This window comes from Lepisosteus platostomus, chromosome 8 (genome assembly GCF_059453375.1).
Source record: "Lepisosteus platostomus isolate fLepPlt1 chromosome 8, fLepPlt1.hap1, whole genome shotgun sequence".
NCBI lineage: Eukaryota > Metazoa > Chordata > Actinopteri > Semionotiformes > Lepisosteidae > Lepisosteus > Lepisosteus platostomus.
This window is the reverse complement of record NC_142618.1, coordinates 61,372,619-61,389,782: the sequence shown is the minus strand read 5'-3', so window position 1 is coordinate 61,389,782 and position 17,164 is coordinate 61,372,619. Positions and strand designations below refer to the sequence as shown.

At 35.7% G+C, this 17,164-nt stretch overlaps 1 long non-coding RNA gene across 5 annotated transcripts in view; it reads left to right on the top strand.

Annotated features, from left to right (window-relative positions):
* LOC148657661 (uncharacterized) overlaps window positions 1–17,164 on the top strand; it is a 98,818-nt gene that overhangs the window by 6,001 nt on the left and 75,653 nt on the right. The window lies entirely within an intron of this gene.

The following is a 17,164-nucleotide window of genomic DNA, read 5'->3' as shown; positions in this document are numbered from 1 at the left end:
GACCGTTTCAAACCTGTGTGCAGTAACTTTTACAACTGACCTACAGTTCAGGAAAAAGCATTTCAAGTAAATATGGAACATTTGGAATGGATAACTCGCATTATCCTATTATGACTATATTCCAGTAGAAGTCCACTGAAACCCAGTCTGCAGTCCTGTGCCCAGAGGCTTGCGCCTGTACAATATTCTACTCCAGGGACTGGTCAATCCAGGGTCACATGGTCCCTTGGTTTTTAATTGACCTTTTATCTTATGTTAAATCATCAGTGTTATTATTGTAGCTTATTGTGGTCCCTAAGACTTTTAAACACTCCAAAACATTTATGAATTACTGAATTACTGAAAATATGCTTTGCAGACATTTATTTTCCAATAAAACCTAAAGTGTCTCGGCCTCTCTAGGTTATTACTGTACGTATAATTTTCTTTGGTTATTTGTCCAACAATGCTGATCAGAGAAAGGGAACATTTCAGATCATAAAGATAAAGATAGCCTAAAGATCATAAAGCCTAAAGATAAGAGGAAAAGAATTATATCAAATCTATGTAAATCAACAATGCAACTCCTTTTTTGCTTCTCCCCAGCTTTGGGTTTAATTGATTGTAATGATACAGTACACAAGAGCTTGCGGATGCAGATTCAGTGGTAACTGAGTAATGTCTTCACATATTTAACTGTTGTGGTATTAATGAATCTCCAGTATCTTTATGATGTTATCGGGGTAAATACAGGTCTGTATGATGGTATCCCTTGAAATAAAGATTAGTATTACTTTGCCGTTCTCCACTATTGGATAATATCTATTCACAAATATGAACAGATGCCTAAGCAGTACAATGTGTAATGCAGCAAAGATATCTGAAACACCTACAATTGGAAAATGGTACATTTGGGAAAATGTTTAATTTTTTTAAACTACCTGAAGCAGTGAGTTAGTTGGAGTAACTTCTACAATACTTTGTCATTATACTCATACTGTATACAGGTATATGGTATAACGAAAAGCTATTCAGCTAGCTCTCAGACATAATTAGTACAAAGAAAAAAACATCAATATAATTGTATAACAAAAGAAAGACAGAGACAACAGGCAGTGTGCAAAACAGCAAATAGGTAACAGGTTATGTGCAAAAACATGCATCATCAGAATGAAATAAAGGGATAGAAATTATGGGGAGTGAGCTTTTGACATGAATGGTAGAGGTTAATTCTTTGATTTGACCATTTTGGAAATATAGATGTAAACTGCTACCAGTGTCAGAATACACGCATTGTCACATGAGTTCACACAACACAATACATGTTTAAGTTCCCATTTTAACTGTGTAGAAACATTCTAACCAGTATCATAGTGGTATACAAAACATTATCTTTTAGGTCAGTATCTTTATCAGTGTCTTTTAGGTAAAGTTCAGGTGTATCGTTTAATCTAGTCAGGATAAGTGTTCGGTTACAATCAATTGTAAATGGTTGGTTATTATATTTGTTACTGCAGAAATGGCATTTGCAGCCCTTGATTTTACATTTTTACTTGGGTAAGTTGGACAAATGACATCTTAATGTGCACATTAACCTTTCAGTGTTTTATTCATCAATTTAAAAACTTTTTACAGCATGGGTTGTTTGAGGCCTTATATAAAGGCCTGACTTGTAGAAAGAACCTCTCAAATGCTTACATATCTTTGAATTCAGTTGTATATTGAAACCTTAGGGGGTTACATTGGCTAAGTGCATTGTTTTTCATTATAGATTTAATCTCTTGAATAATGCCTTGTCTTGGATGTTAATTTTTAACATCTGAGGAACATGTGGAGAGTGAAATCTCACCCTGTTCTTCTCATGTATAATTATCTAATTGTTCAGTCAAACCATATGTAGACAAATGTCAAATCAAATAGAATCAGAGCAGTTTAGCTTGACTAAGTCAGCAGTATTGCTGTAGGTGAACTGAATCAACTTAGTACACCAGTTAATACTGAGAGTTAGCCATGTAAAAGATTTGTTTCTGTACAAGATGAGATGGTATTATTGACGTCTCTCTGGAGACCTTGGGTGAAAAAGTACACCCCATTAAAATGTGTGTTTTTCAACAAATTTGCATTTATGTATATTTGATCTTCATTTCAACAATATTGATAGATAAAGGTGATCTAATTTAACAAATAAAAATGATTCTTTTTAATCATTTATTCAACAAAATTCAGTCAGAAATGCAATTGTCTACTGTGGGGGAAAAAATAAGTACACACCCTAGCTTCAGCAGCTGGTGTTGCCCCCTTTAGCAGAAATCACTTGTTTTCCATTTCTTGTAATTGTCTATCAGTCTCCTACATCGACTTTGAGAAATTTTTGCCCACTCCTCCTTATAGAACTCCTTCAACTTTGAAGTTTAGTGTTTGGGTCATTGTTTTGTTGCAAGGTCCAAGTTACTCTAATGATCTAAATGATTTGCACCTGTTTTGGCGTACCTGATTCTAATTTTAGGCATTTGCTGCAATGATAAAGGTAGGGGTGTACTAACTTTTTCCCCACAAGGAAATTGGATGTTCTGTTGATTTAAATGGTACAACTGAGTGCAAAATGGGATTTTTGCAATGTTATTTTTAAAAATTAGATCACCTTTATCAGTATTGTTGAAATGATGATCAAATATTCTTTTGTCTTAAAATGGAAAAAAAGACGATCCTTTTCATGGGTTGTACTCTTTCACACCACTGTATATGGTTTTGTTTGTATTGGTTATTTTGCGCAGTGTTTTATTTCTTAGAAAAGTCGTATTCTTTGAATCTTCCTTTTTGTGTGCTTGATTGTTATACAGTACTCTTGCAATTTACTGTTACGATTTCTAATTGTTCCAAGAGGTTCAGACCATCATAATTACACATTTATAGAAGTTACTGCACCTAGCTTGCGAACCACGGTCATCCTCAACATTGCAAAACAATCAATTCCGCTTTGTCTCTAGTTTTTTCCATGTGTTTTGTGACGGGATGGGAAGAACTTTCAAATGACACCAAAAATACAGATAATGTTGTACATTTAATGTTAAACTGTTAAATTATAACAAGCTGCCTTCCCGTGGAGTTTTTATTTTATATGTGTAAAATATATTAATAAAAAATAAAGTTGTAGGTTATATCTGAAGGTTGTTTCACATATTTACAACAGGATGATCAATGTAGTGAATGACAGGACAAAAGTGCGCTACAGTGTATACAGATGCAGCCATTCAAAGTGCGCGGTACAGACACGTACCGGAGGTAATTGGCTACGGCGTCGCGCATCGTGTTCCAGTATTCCATTTCTCCCTAAACATTTTAAGCATCGAAGTCTTTAACTAAAGAGATACCGGAGTCAACAAGTATACTTTTAGAATTTGATTAATAGGGAATATAAAATGGAATCGCGTATCTAAAGAATTTAATAACGATATGATTATATTCGTGTACTGCGACAGGGCTGTGTAGGGCTGTTTCGCCTCCCTCTTCATGCGACTTCCCCTGTAGCCTACTGGTCTACGTGCCCGACTACCAACTCACGGGTTGTGTGTTCAAATCCAGCTGGTGCTGGACTTTTCCTTTCACAAACATTTCTTCGAAAAAATAGAATAGCGATATTATGGAAAATCAATTGACTTTTATATTTCAAAATATCACAACATGATCGATTCTAAGTCATTTTTGATAACAATCAACAAACAAACATTTCTTTGAAAAAATGAGACGTTTCCCTTGGTCAGAGATATAAATATATATAATATATAAATACATTTAATTTAACTAACATGTGAAATAGTGTGTGAAAAAGTGGTAGTTTTAAGCTTTTCTGCTAATATAATATGGAATCGCGTATCTAAAGAATTTAATAACGATATGATTATATTCGTGTACTGCGACAGGGCTGTGTAGGGCTGTTTCGCCTCTCTCTTCATGCGACTGTACCAGGAAGAGGATTTCTTTCTATTCGAAACGTGTATTTTAAAAGTTTACGAAGTAAAAACCTTACAGCGTACACAGATTTCTAAACTGATCAGGATCGTTATCTTTGTCTTATGCATAATAATGTTCACCGCTCTGTCCAGCAAATTAATAATAAACATAATACCAACCAAAAACATAGATAACGATCACAATACAAAATCAAATATATCAAACCATAATACTCTAGCAAGTTCCTCCAATTATCATAATCGACCGTATGAAATGCATAATATAAACCTAGAAACATATACGTGAGCAGTATTTACGTAGTATCGGTGTTAAGACATACCTCTCAAATACTGTAAATCAAGTTAAAAATATCTCAAGACCGATTCTGGTCATAATGAAACCATGTTTCCTGTATGTTTTCTTTAAAGTACCGAGACCAGCCATATACTGTATGTTTATGTTCCAAAATTAATATTGTTTATGGCCTTCACACGCGTTGCAGTATGCTCCTATTCTTTTTATGCTCAGCTACTAAGATTTCCCTTCAGTGGTAAAATTCCATATGAATATTCAATACTTAAACGGGCACAGTTAAGACATTAAATATACATATACATACTGTATACAGTACAGTTTTCATACAGTAATGTTTATGTTCCTAAATCAATCTCTTTTATGAGCATGTGAAAGGCATGGTGAATCGATTCTCAAAAATTACTGTACTTTGCATGATTGGAAACAAATGCGTGATTGCGAAATGCTGTGGTGTTACTTTTACAAAGACGGTCAATGAAAAAAAGAATGTTGACCAGGGCAATACTTTGAGTTTACACTTACAGCTTGTCCAAGGTCATTCATTATTAATACTATTAGTAATATCTTCGTTAAAGACTTTGATGGCGACAGCTCAAACATGAGAGGTTGAGCTTTATTAGCTCCACCTTGCGGAAATTCTGGATACTATTATTTTGCTTGTCGTATTATAGGAGAATTTACGGTAACTCGCGGTATTTACCGGTAACTTGCGGTAGACTTCGTACAGCGTACCGGAAAATAATGCGGTATCGCCCGCGCATTTTGAATGGCTGCATCTGTATATAGCTTGATTATTGGAGAATGCTAGTTCAGCCTCAGCCTGGAAAAGGAGTGTATATAACAAGTTACATTTGTAGTGGACCGTATGTGGAGGTTACCAGTCTATAAGGTTTGGACAGAATTCAAGCTGTCCTATAAACAATAGGCCGCATTGGAATGAAGGTATAACAGACTTGCAAAAGTGTTGCATTTTTTTCACTGGGACAGTGTACTCTCATTAATAGCATAGCAACAGGCATCAGAATGGAATGCAGTAGAATAGATCAGTTTTTCAATTAGTAGCACCCAGTGGGGTACCTAATTAATGTTCATTTTCATTATTCTGCCCTTTGCTTATCAATGTCTATAAGGTTTGGATGTCAATGTCAATGACATTTATGTATTTAAATGTCATTTTCTTCCGTTTTCCCTGATGGAATTATCACAAATCACAATATTTCTTGTGTTGTATGGAGATAGTACAAACTGTTGGTTTAACAGCAGATGTTTATACAATTGTAAGATGTGATACTGCGCGGGATTGTTTTGCTTTCAAAATTGGGGGGAGGGAAATAGGCTGCACAAATTTTCAATCCAAATCACAAGCTGAACATCTAATTAAGTTTCTAGAAGCACTTTTTTATTTAAAAAAACTAGCATGAATGACAAAATGTTATTTCTCTAAATAAGTACTGTATATCATTTCCAGCCCACACTTCAGTTGTTTTAGATGTGTACAGGCTGGGATCTTGGGCTAAGATGAGTTGTACTCCTAGTCTTCATTAGTTGAAAAATTAGGTAGTCCAAGGTTATTGCTAATTGTGGTTCTCGTAAACACCAGTAAGTGTTTTAAAAGACGAAACATGTATCAGCCTTCCTTTTTCAAAACATTTGAAAGGCGTCTCTGAGATCAGAAAGTAATGACTCAGACCACATTAGTTCAAGTCTAAGGTGGCACATTACTGCCTTGTAGCACCGGGGCCCTGTAGTTGTCAAATCACAAAAGGTCCTACAGATGACTGCAGTGACAAAATGTCCATTCTCTCTATAATTGGGGAAAACAGGCTAGTTTTGGAAGAAAAAGGTTGGAATTTCCAAATTGGGTGAGCAAGTGATAGAATAACCTGTCATTTAATTAATTGATTTGGGTTGAGGGGATCTCCTAAAGCACATATAAGCTGGACAGTCCGTTTGTGTAGAGGATACAGTATGAATACTGTTCTTTGATTTGACCATTTTGGAAATACAGATGTAAACTGCTGCCAGTGTCAGAATACATGCATTGTCACATGAGCTCACACAACACAATACATGTTTAAGTCCCCATTTTAACTAGTATCATAGTGGTATACAAAACATTATAACCCTGTATCTTTTAGGTAAAGTTCAGGTGTATCGTTTAATCTAGTCAGGATAAGTGTTCGGTTACAATCAACTGTAAATGGTTGGTTATTATATTTGTTACTGCAGAAATGGCATTTGCAGCCCTTGATTTTACATTTTTACTTGGGTAAGTTGGACAAATGACATCTTAATGTGCACATTAACCTTTAAGTGTTTATTCATCAATTTATAATTTAAAGACTTTTTACGGCATGGGTTGTTTGAGACCTTATATAAAGGCCTGACTTGTAGAAAGAACCTCTCAAATGCTTACATATCTTTGAATTCAGTTGTATATTGAAACCTTAGGTGGTTACATTGGCTAAGTGCATTGTTTTTCATTATAGATTTAATCTCTTGAATAATGCCTTGTCTTGGATGTTAATGTTTAACATCTGAGGAACCTGTGGGGAGTGAAATCTCACCCTGTTCTTCTCATGTATAATTATCTAATTGTTCAATCAAACCATATGTAGACAAATGTCAAATCAAATAGAATCAGAGCAGTTTAGCTTGACTCTAAGTCAGCAGTATTGCTGTAGGTGAACTGAATCAACTTAGTACACCAGTTAATACTGAGAGTTAGCCATGTAAAAGATTTGTTTCTGTACAAGATGAGATGGTATTATTGACATCTCTCTGGAGACATTGGGATCCATTGGGAATAGTGAATTTGTCTGCGTTATGTGGGTCAGGTGCTAGGAGCTGCCTTATAGGTAAGGGTTTAAATCCAGGTTGGTGTCATGTGCAACTACTTGGTAATATTTGTATTTTCCATTATTTACTGTTGTATAGATAATCTTCTGTGGCCATCGATATCCGGTGTACAGTGCTGTGAAAAAGTACACCCCATTAAAATGTGTGTTTTTCAACATATTTGCATTTATGTATATTTGATCTTCATTTCAACAATATTGATAGATAAAGGTGATCTAATTTAACAAATAAAAATGATTTTCAACAAAATTCAGTCAGAAATGCAATTGTCTACTGTGGGGGAAAAAATAAGTACACACCCTAGCTTCAGCAGCTGGTGTTGCCCCCTTTAGCAGAAATCACTTGTTTTCCATTTCTTGTAATTGTCTATCAGTCTCCTACATCGACTTTGATAAATTTTTGCCCACTCCTCCTTATAGAACTCCTTCAACTTTGAAGTTTAGTGTTTGGGTCATTGTTTTGTTGCAAGGTCCAAGTTACTCTAATGATCTAAATGATTTGCACCTGTTTTGGTGTACCTGATTCTCATTTTAGGCATTTGCTGCAATGATAAAGGTAGGGGTGTAATACCTTTTTCCACACAAGGAAATTAGATGTTCTGTTGATTTAAATGGTACAACTGAGTGCAAAATGGGATTTTTCAATGTTATTTTTAAAAATTAGATCACCTTTATCAGTATTGTTGAAATAATGATCAAATATTCTTTTGTCTTAAAATGGAAAAAAAGACGATCCTTTTCATGGGTTGTACTCTTTCACACCACTGTATATGGTTTTGTTTGTATTGGTTATTTTGCGCAGTGTTTTATTTCTTAGAAAAGTCGTATTCTTTGAATCTTCCTTTTTGTGTGCTTGATTGTTATACAGTACTCTTGCAATTTACTGTTACGATTTCTAATTGTTCCAAGAGGTTCAGACCATCATAATTACACATTTATAGAAGTTACTGCACCTAGCTTGCGAACCACGGTCATCCTCAACATTGCAAAACAATCAATTCCGCTTTGTCTCTAGTTTTTTCCATGTGTTTTGTGACGGGATGGGAAGAACTTTCAAATGACACCAAAAATACAGATAATGTTGTACATTTAATGTTAAACTGTTAAATTATAACAAGCTGCCTTCCCGTGGAGTTTTTATTTTATATGTGTAAAATATATTAATAAAAAATAAAGTTGTAGGTTATATCTGAAGGTTGTTTCACATATTTACAACAGGATGATCAATGTAGTGAATGACAGGACAAAAGTGCGCTACAGTGTATACAGATGCAGCCATTCAAAGTGCGCGGTAATTGGCTACGGCGTCGCGCATCGTGACGCAAGATGACGCGGGGTACCGCGGTACGTGATTGGTTGACCGACGGGCACTCGTGGTCCGTTGGTCTGTCATAGAAAGATTTACAGTAAACGTCTTTACTGTGCCCGTTGTAGTATTTAATATTTATATGGAATTTTACCTCTGAAGGGAAATCTTAGTGCCTGAGCATAAAAAGAATAGGAGCATACTGCAACGCGTGTGAAGGCCATAAACGATATTAATTTTGGAACTTAAACATACAGTATATGGCTGGTCTTGGTACTTTAAAGTAAAAAATACACACCAGTATTCCATTTCTCCCTAAACATTTTAAGCATCGAAGTCTTTAACTAAAGAGATACCGGAGTCAACAAGTATACTTTTAGAATTTGATTAATAGGGAATATAAAATGGAATCGCGTATCTAAAGAATTTAATAACGATATGATTATATTCGTGTACTGCGACAGGGCTGTGTAGGGCTGTTTCGCCTCCCTCTTCATGCGACTTCCCCTGTAGCCTACTGGTCTACGTGCCCGACTACCAACTCACGGGTTGTGTGTTCAAATCCAGCTGGTGCTGGACTTTTCTTTTCACAAACATTTCTTCGAAAAAATAGAATAGCGATATTATGGACAATCAATTGACTTTTATATTTCAAAATATCACAACATGATCGATTCTAAGTCATTTTTGATAACAATCAACAAACAAACATTTCTTTGAAAAAATGAGACGTTTCCCTTGGTCAGAGATATAAATATATATAATATATAAATAAATTAAATTTAACTAACATGTGAAATAGTGTGTGAAAAAGTGGTAGTTTTAAGCTTTTCTGCTAATATAATATGGAATCGCGTATCTAAAGAATTTAATAACGATATGATTATATTCGTGTACTGCGACAGGGCTGTGTAGGGCTGTTTCGCCTCTCTCTTCATGCGACTGTACCAGGAAGAGGATTTCTTTCTATTCGAAACGTGTATTTTAAAAGTTTACGAAGTAAAAACCTTACAGCGTACACAGATTTCTAAACTGATCAGGATCGTTATCTTTGTCTTATGCATAATAATGTTCACCGCTCTGTCCAGCAAATTAATAATAAACTTTATTTTATATAGCGTTTTAAACGAATAAGTAATTAGATTGCTCATAAACCTAATCACTTGCTTTTTCTTTTTATTTAGGCTCAGATTTCAACTATAGATCGTATTATTAATAACCATAATAACCAACCAACAAAAACAACCATATAAACATAATACCAACCAAAAACATAATGACCACAATACAAAATCAAATATATCAAACCATTATACTCTAGCAAATTCCTCCAATTATCATAACCCCGCCCCTTATGCAAAACCAAACCCTCCTCCCATCCCAGTTTATCCTCTTTATCATAAACAAAATCCACCTCAATTTTCAACATAAAGCATTACACAAAATCAATACCTCAACACTCCATACTCAACAACGATAATTCACAAACAGCCAGAACATGTAGTGGTTTCATTATTTTCATTAGGCTAGTGACCTTTGTTTCATTAGTGACAAAGGCTAAAAGGGCTTTTATGTAAACCATGTTTGCTATTAATTCATTCAGGGCTAAAGTATGTTCATTGTCTTCAAATGAAAGAAGGGTTCCTTTCGCCGTGGTCGGGTTGAAATTAGAAGCTTGCCACGCCCGGACTGTTACACCAACGTATTAGCATGTTAAAGCGATTTCATTGAGGAGCCTCGCCTTTCTTAACTAGTACTGTACTTACTGGGTTTTTGAGGGGGGGGGAGGTGTCTTTCGCTGGAAATCTCGCCAAGAATCAGACAAAGGTTTAAGCATTGCTTGTTCTAGATAAAACTGCAAAAAAAAAACAACAACCCATAATGTACTTCTTTGCGGCTCTGTTTGCCCAAATCATATATTCACAACGTGAAATTTAGAAAATAATATTACGTAACCAAAATCCGCAATATGGAAACAGAACCTGTGTAATTGTTGATAGATGATGTACTCGTAACATTTTTACAAGACGAACTACAACATTTAAAAACTGACTTGTATGTACTTGATATCTCTAATCAATCCACGGCGACATTGTTAAAGCAGAGTCCCAGCACAAAACGAAACTAAAACGCCCTGGGCATACCGTTTCGCGCTTCTTATTAGTTGCTCAAAAGTAATTTGACCGTATGAAATGCATAATATAAACCTAGAAACATATACGTGAGCAGTATTTACGTAGTATCGGTGTTAAGACATACCTCTCAAATACTGTAAATCAAGTTAAAAATATCTCAAGACCGATTCTGGTCATAATGAAACCATGTTTCGTGTATGTTTTCTTTAAAGTACCGAGACCAGCCATATACTGTATGTTTATGTTCCAAAATTAATATCGTTTATGGCCTTCACACGCGTTGCAGTATGCTCCTATTCTTTTTATGCTCAGCTACTAAGATTTCCCTTCAGTGGTAAAATTCCATATGAATATTCAATACTTAAACGGGCACAGTTAAGACATTAAATATACATACTGTATACAGTACAGTTTTCATACAGTAATGTTTATGTTCCTAAATCAATCTCTTTTATGAGCATGTGAAAGGCATGGTGAATCGATTCTCAAAAATTACTGTACTTTGCATGATTGGAAACAAATGCGTGATTGCGAAATGCTGTGGTGTTACTTTTACAAAGACGGTCAATGAAAAAAAGAATGTTGACCAGGGCAATACTTTGAGTTTACACTTACAGCTTGTCCAATGTCATTCATTATTAATACTATTAGTAATATCTTCGTTAAAGACTTTGATGGCGACAGCTCAAACATGAGAGGTTGAGCTTTATTAGCTCCACCTTGCGGAAATTCCGGATACTATTATTTTGCTTGTCGTATTATAGGAGAATTTACGGTAACTCGCGGTATTTACCGGTAATTGCGGTAGACTTCGTACAGCGTACCGGAAAATAATACGGTATCGCCCGCGCATTTTGAATGGCTGCATCTGTATATAGCTCGATTATTGGAGAATGCTAGTTCAGCCTCAGCCTGGAAAAGGAGTGTCTATAACAAGTTACATTTGTAGTGGACCGTATGTGGAGGTTACCAGTCTATAAGGTTTGGACAGAATTCAAGCTGTCCTATAAACAATAGGCTGCATTGGAATGAAGGTATAACAGACTTGCAAAAGTGTTACATTTTTTTCACTGGGACAGTGTACTCTCATTAATAGCATAGCAACAGGCATCAGAATGGAATGCAGTAGAATAGATCAGTTTTTCAATTAGTAGCACCCAGTGGGGTACCTAATTAATGTTCATTTTCATTATTCTGCCCTTTGCTTATCAATGTCTATAAGGTTTGGATGTCAATGTCAATGACATTTATGTATTTAAATGTCATTTTCTTCCGTTTTCCCTGAGGGAATTATCACAAATCACAATATTTCTTGTGTTGTATGGAGATAGTACAAACTGTTGGTTTAACAGCAGATGTTTATACAATTGTAAGATGTGATACTGCGCGGGATTGTTTTGCTTTCATAATTGGGGGGAGGGAGATAGGCTGCACAAATTTTCAATCCAAATCACAAGCTGAACTTCTAATTAAATTTCTAGAAGCACTTTTTTATTTAAAAAAACTAACATGAATGACAAAATGTCATTTCTCTAAATAAGTACTGTATAACATTTCCAGCCCACACTGCAGTTGTTTTAGATGTGTACAGGCTGGGATCTTGGGCTAAGATGAGTTGTACTCCTAGTCTTCATTAGTTGAAAAATTAGGTAGTCCAAGGTTATTGCTAATTGTGGTTCTCGTAAACACCAGTAAGTGTTTTAAAAGACGAAACATGTATCAGCCTTCCTTTTTCAAAACATTTGAAAGGCGTCTCTGAGATCAGAAAGTAATGACTCAGACCACATTAGTTCAAGTCTAAGGTGGCACAGTCGTTAACATTACTGCCTTGTAGCACCGGGGCCCTGTAGTTGTCAAATCACAAAAGGTCCTACAGATGACTGCAGTGACAAAATGTCCATCCTCTCTATAATTGGGGAAAACAGGCTAGTTTTGGAAGAAAAAAGTTGGAATTTCCAAATTGGGTGAGCAAGTGATAGAATAACCTGTCATTTAATTAATTGATTTGGGTTGAGGGGATCTCCTAAAGCACATATAAGCTGGACAGTCCGTTTGTGTAGAGGATACAGTATGAATACTGTTCTTTGATTTGACCATTTTGGAAATATAGATGTAAACTGCTGCCAGTGTCAGAATACACGCATTGTCACATGAGCTCACACAACACAATACATGTTTAAGTCCCCATTTTAACTAGTATCATAGTGGTATACAAAACATTATAACCCTGTATCTTTTAGGTAAAGTTCAGGTGTATCGTTTAATCTAGTCAGGATAAGTGTTCGGTTACAATCAACTGTAAATGGTTGGTTATTATATTTGTTACTGCAGAAATGGCATTTGCAGCCCTTGATTTTACATTTTTACTTGGGTAAGTTGGACAAATGACATCTTAATGTGCACATTAACCTTTAAGTGTTTATTCATCAATTTATAATTTAAAGACTTTTTACGGCATGGGTTGTTTGAGACCTTATATAAAGGCCTGACTTGTAGAAAGAACCTCTCAAATGCTTACATATCTTTGAATTCAGTTGTATATTGAAACCTTAGGGGGTTAAATTGGCTAAGTGCATTGTTTTTCATTATAGATTTAATCTCTTGAATAATGCCTTGTCTTGGATGTTAATTTTTAACATCTGAGGAACATGTGGGGAGTGAAAGCTTGCCCTGTTTTTCTCATGTATAATTATCTAATTGTTCAATCAAACCATATGTAGACAAATGTCAAATCAAATAGAATCAGAGCAGTTTAGCTTGACTCTAAGTCAGCAGTATTGCTGTAGGTGAACTGAATCAACTTAGTACACCAGTTAATACTGAGAGTTAGCCATGTAAAAGATTTGTTTCTGTACAAGATGAGATTGTATTATTGACGTCTCTCTGGAGACATTGGGATCCATTGGGAATAGTGAATTTGTCTGCGTTATGTGGGTCAGGTGCTAGGAGCTGCCTTATAGATAAGGGTTTAAATCCAGGGTGGTGTCATGTGCAACTACTTGGTAATATTTGTATTTTCCGTTATTTACTGTTGTATAGAAAATCTTCTGTGGCCATTGATATCCAGTGTACAGTGCTGTGAAAAAGTACACCCCATTAAAATGTGTGTTTTTCAACATATTTGCATTTATGTATATTTGATCTTCATTTCAACAATATTGATAGATAAAGGTGATCTAATTTAACAGATAAAAATGATTCTTTTTAATCATTTATTCAACAAATTTCAATCAGAAATGCAATTGTCTACTTTGGGGAAAAAATAAGTACACACCCTAGCTTCAGCAGCTGGTGTTGCCCTGTTTAGCAGAAATCACTTTGCTTTCCATTTCTTGTAATTGTCTATCAGTCTCCTACATCGACTTTGAGAAATTTTTGTCCACTCCTCCTTATAGAACTCCTTCAACTTTGAAGTTTAGTGTTTGAGTCATTGTCTTGTTGCAAGGTCCAAGTTACTCTAATGATCTAAATGATTTGCACCTGTTTTGGTGTACCTGATTCTAATTTTAGGCATTTGCTGCAATGATAAAGGTAGGGGTGTACTAACTTTTTCAATGTTATTTTTTAAAATTAGATCACCTTTATCTATCAATATTGTTGAAATGATGATCAAATATTCTTTTTTCCATAAATGTAAAAAATGACCATCCTTTTCTTGGGGTGTACTCTTTCACACCACTGTATATGGTTTTGTTTGTATTGGTTATTTTGCACAGTGTTTTATTTGTAAGAAAAAAGTTGTTGTATCCTTTGAATCTGCCTTTTTGTGTGCTCGATTGTTATACAGTACTCTTGCAATTTACTGTTACGATTTCTAATTGTTCCAAGAGGTTCAGACCATCATAATTACACATTTATAGAAGTTACTGCACCTAGCTTGTGAACCACGGTCATCCTCAACATTGCAAAACAATCAGTTCCGCTTTGTCTCTAGTTTTTTCCATGTGTTTTGTGACGGGATGGGAAGAACTTTCAAATGACACCAAAAATACAGATAATGTTGTACATTTAATGTTAAACTGTTAAATTATAACACAAGCTGCCTTCCCGTGGAGTTTTTATTTTATATGTGTAAAATATATTAATAAAAAATAGTTGTAGGTTATATCTGAAGGTTGTTTCACATATTTATAACATAGGATGATCAATGTAGTGAATGACAGGACAAAAGTGCACTACAGTGTATATATAGCTCGATTATTGGAGAATGCTAGTTCAGCCTCAGCCTGGAAAAGGAGTGTCTATAACAAGTTACATTTGTAGTGGACCGTATGTGGAGGTTACCAGTCTATAAGGTTTGGACAGAATTCAAGCTGTCCTATAAACAATGGGCCGCATTGGAATGAAGGTATAACAGACTTGCAAAAGTGTTGCATTATTTTCACTGGGACAGTGTACTCTCATTAATAGCATAGCAACAGGCATCAGAATGGAATGCAGTAGAATAGATCGGTTTTTCAATTAGTAGCACCCAGTGGGGTACCTCATTAATGTTCATTTTCACTATTCTGCCCTTTGCTTATCAGAATTGTTTGGTTTCTCAATGTGCACAGCTCATTACAGGTATTCTTTGAACCAGGAAATTCAAAGCTTTCCATTCAGAAAAGGGGGTGAAAAAAGCCATTAGATCTGCCAAATTCAGCATAATTGTTTCCTTGTTGGCTTTTTCCTAACGAGAAGAAATTGAGCAGAGAGAAGGCAAACTCAACTTTGAAAAGTTCTCACAGCCAGGAAATGTAGCGGAGGTAGCTCTGTACCGGAAAAGTCACTCATTAACACGGGCAACTGGTGTCACATTCAATCACAACCAGCGTGGCAACCAAATACCGGCCTGTACTCTATCATTATTAAGCTGAACACAGCTGTGTCTGTTCAAAAAAAGTCTCCATATACTATTGTCACAGTGGCATGAGCAATATCAGAAATAAAATTGTCTTCATGGGAAAAGAGGTGTGATCACATAGGTTGTTGCTTAAGCTGCCCAGAGACTTCAGTGTACACTGCAGGAGAACTCCTCCAAGCAGTCTAGCCTGGTGTGATCTATTCTGTGTCTAGAGTCTGCAAACTCCTGGGGGGTCTTTTCCTTAGAAAAGCCTGGAAGTTTCTATTGAATCAGGTTAATTTAAACATGCCCACATGCCCTGACACCTCAGTTTTTTAAAGATCACATATTGTAATTGTCAAAGTACAATTCAGGACATATTTTGATGCAATTTTCCTGCAAGCTTTACTGCTCCCTTGTCAATGATTGTACCTGCACTTCGAGAATTCTCTCAGTTTTAGCAGTGTTAGTGTTTTTTGTACTTTGTTCTAATCACTTACAGGGAATGTATGGTTTTGCAACGTCTTTCCTCATTTTCCAAGCTCATTCCATAGCATGGCCTTGGCAGAGATGCTGCCAGATTGGTGTGATAAATGCATGATTTAAAAAAGTTTTTATTTTTAAGTTTAGCTGTGTGGAATGTCTTTACTTTGGTTACATCTCAGCTAAAGAGTAATTTGATAAACATTTCTGATTTCAGGGTTGTAAAAATAAAAAAAACAGCTTGAAATGTCTAAAAGCTTAAGAGAGACATTTTATTTCAGGTTCAAAGTCATATTTAATTAAGACTTTGATTAAAAACCTAGAGCTCAGAAGGAAAGGAAGCCAGTCTGTCAGGGTTAGAAATACTTTATTGATCACTGAGATGTGAAAGCTTAGTGGTCAAATTTCTCATAAATCTGTGATAAGTTATGACACCATAGACTTTTTTTACATACAGTGCTTTGCTGTTGGTTAAATTAAACCAAAAGAATTGTATAATGTGCATCGTGTGAACATGTATGTTTTGATCTCTTTTAAAGCCTGTCTGTGCGATAGTTAGCTGTTTAATGAAACCTGGAAATCAGAAATAACAATTGTTTATGTAGAAGACCATAGCTGAGACATGGTCAAGGCACAGAGCAGGGGGATTAAAAGCCTCCTGTCCAATTGGTGGGATGGGGCCCAGTGCCTGTCTGTGGTACTTTGAGGATCAGCTTCACAAGAGGGGTTACGTGGCTTCAGCACCTGCCGTGTCAGTCTTGAGTTCCTAGTTGCACCGTGAGCGGCAGGCTGCCGCAGTGAAGGAATAGTGAGTGTCTCAAGATAATTCAAAGGGCTCTTCAGCTTCACTTAATACGGGTAACTAGTGCATTATGTCTCCTCAAAGGAAATAATTTAATAAAGTTATAGACTTGGTGACATTAAAGCAAGCATATGAAAGATAAATATTCTTTAAAGCATGGCCTCTTCAGTTAGTTTGTATGTGCACCTAAAGATAGCCAAGGATTGTATTATGAATAAGGTGTGAGGATGGGGGGGTGACAGACATTCGAGGCTTACAAAACTGAACTAGAATGGGCTCAACATGCAGAAGTAATCATGAAGATAATACACTGCAGTGGACCTGTCATATATAGTTATTTTAAAGTGTATGTGGTCACATATAAACCCCACTCAAAATCTGGACCCGGACAACTGTCTAATTTGCTGTCACAGACAATACCTAGATGGAATGTTTTTCCAAATCTGGCCTCTGTATTATTCTGAAGTCTAAATACACATCTATTGATGGTCATTTCTTTAGGCTTAAACCCCA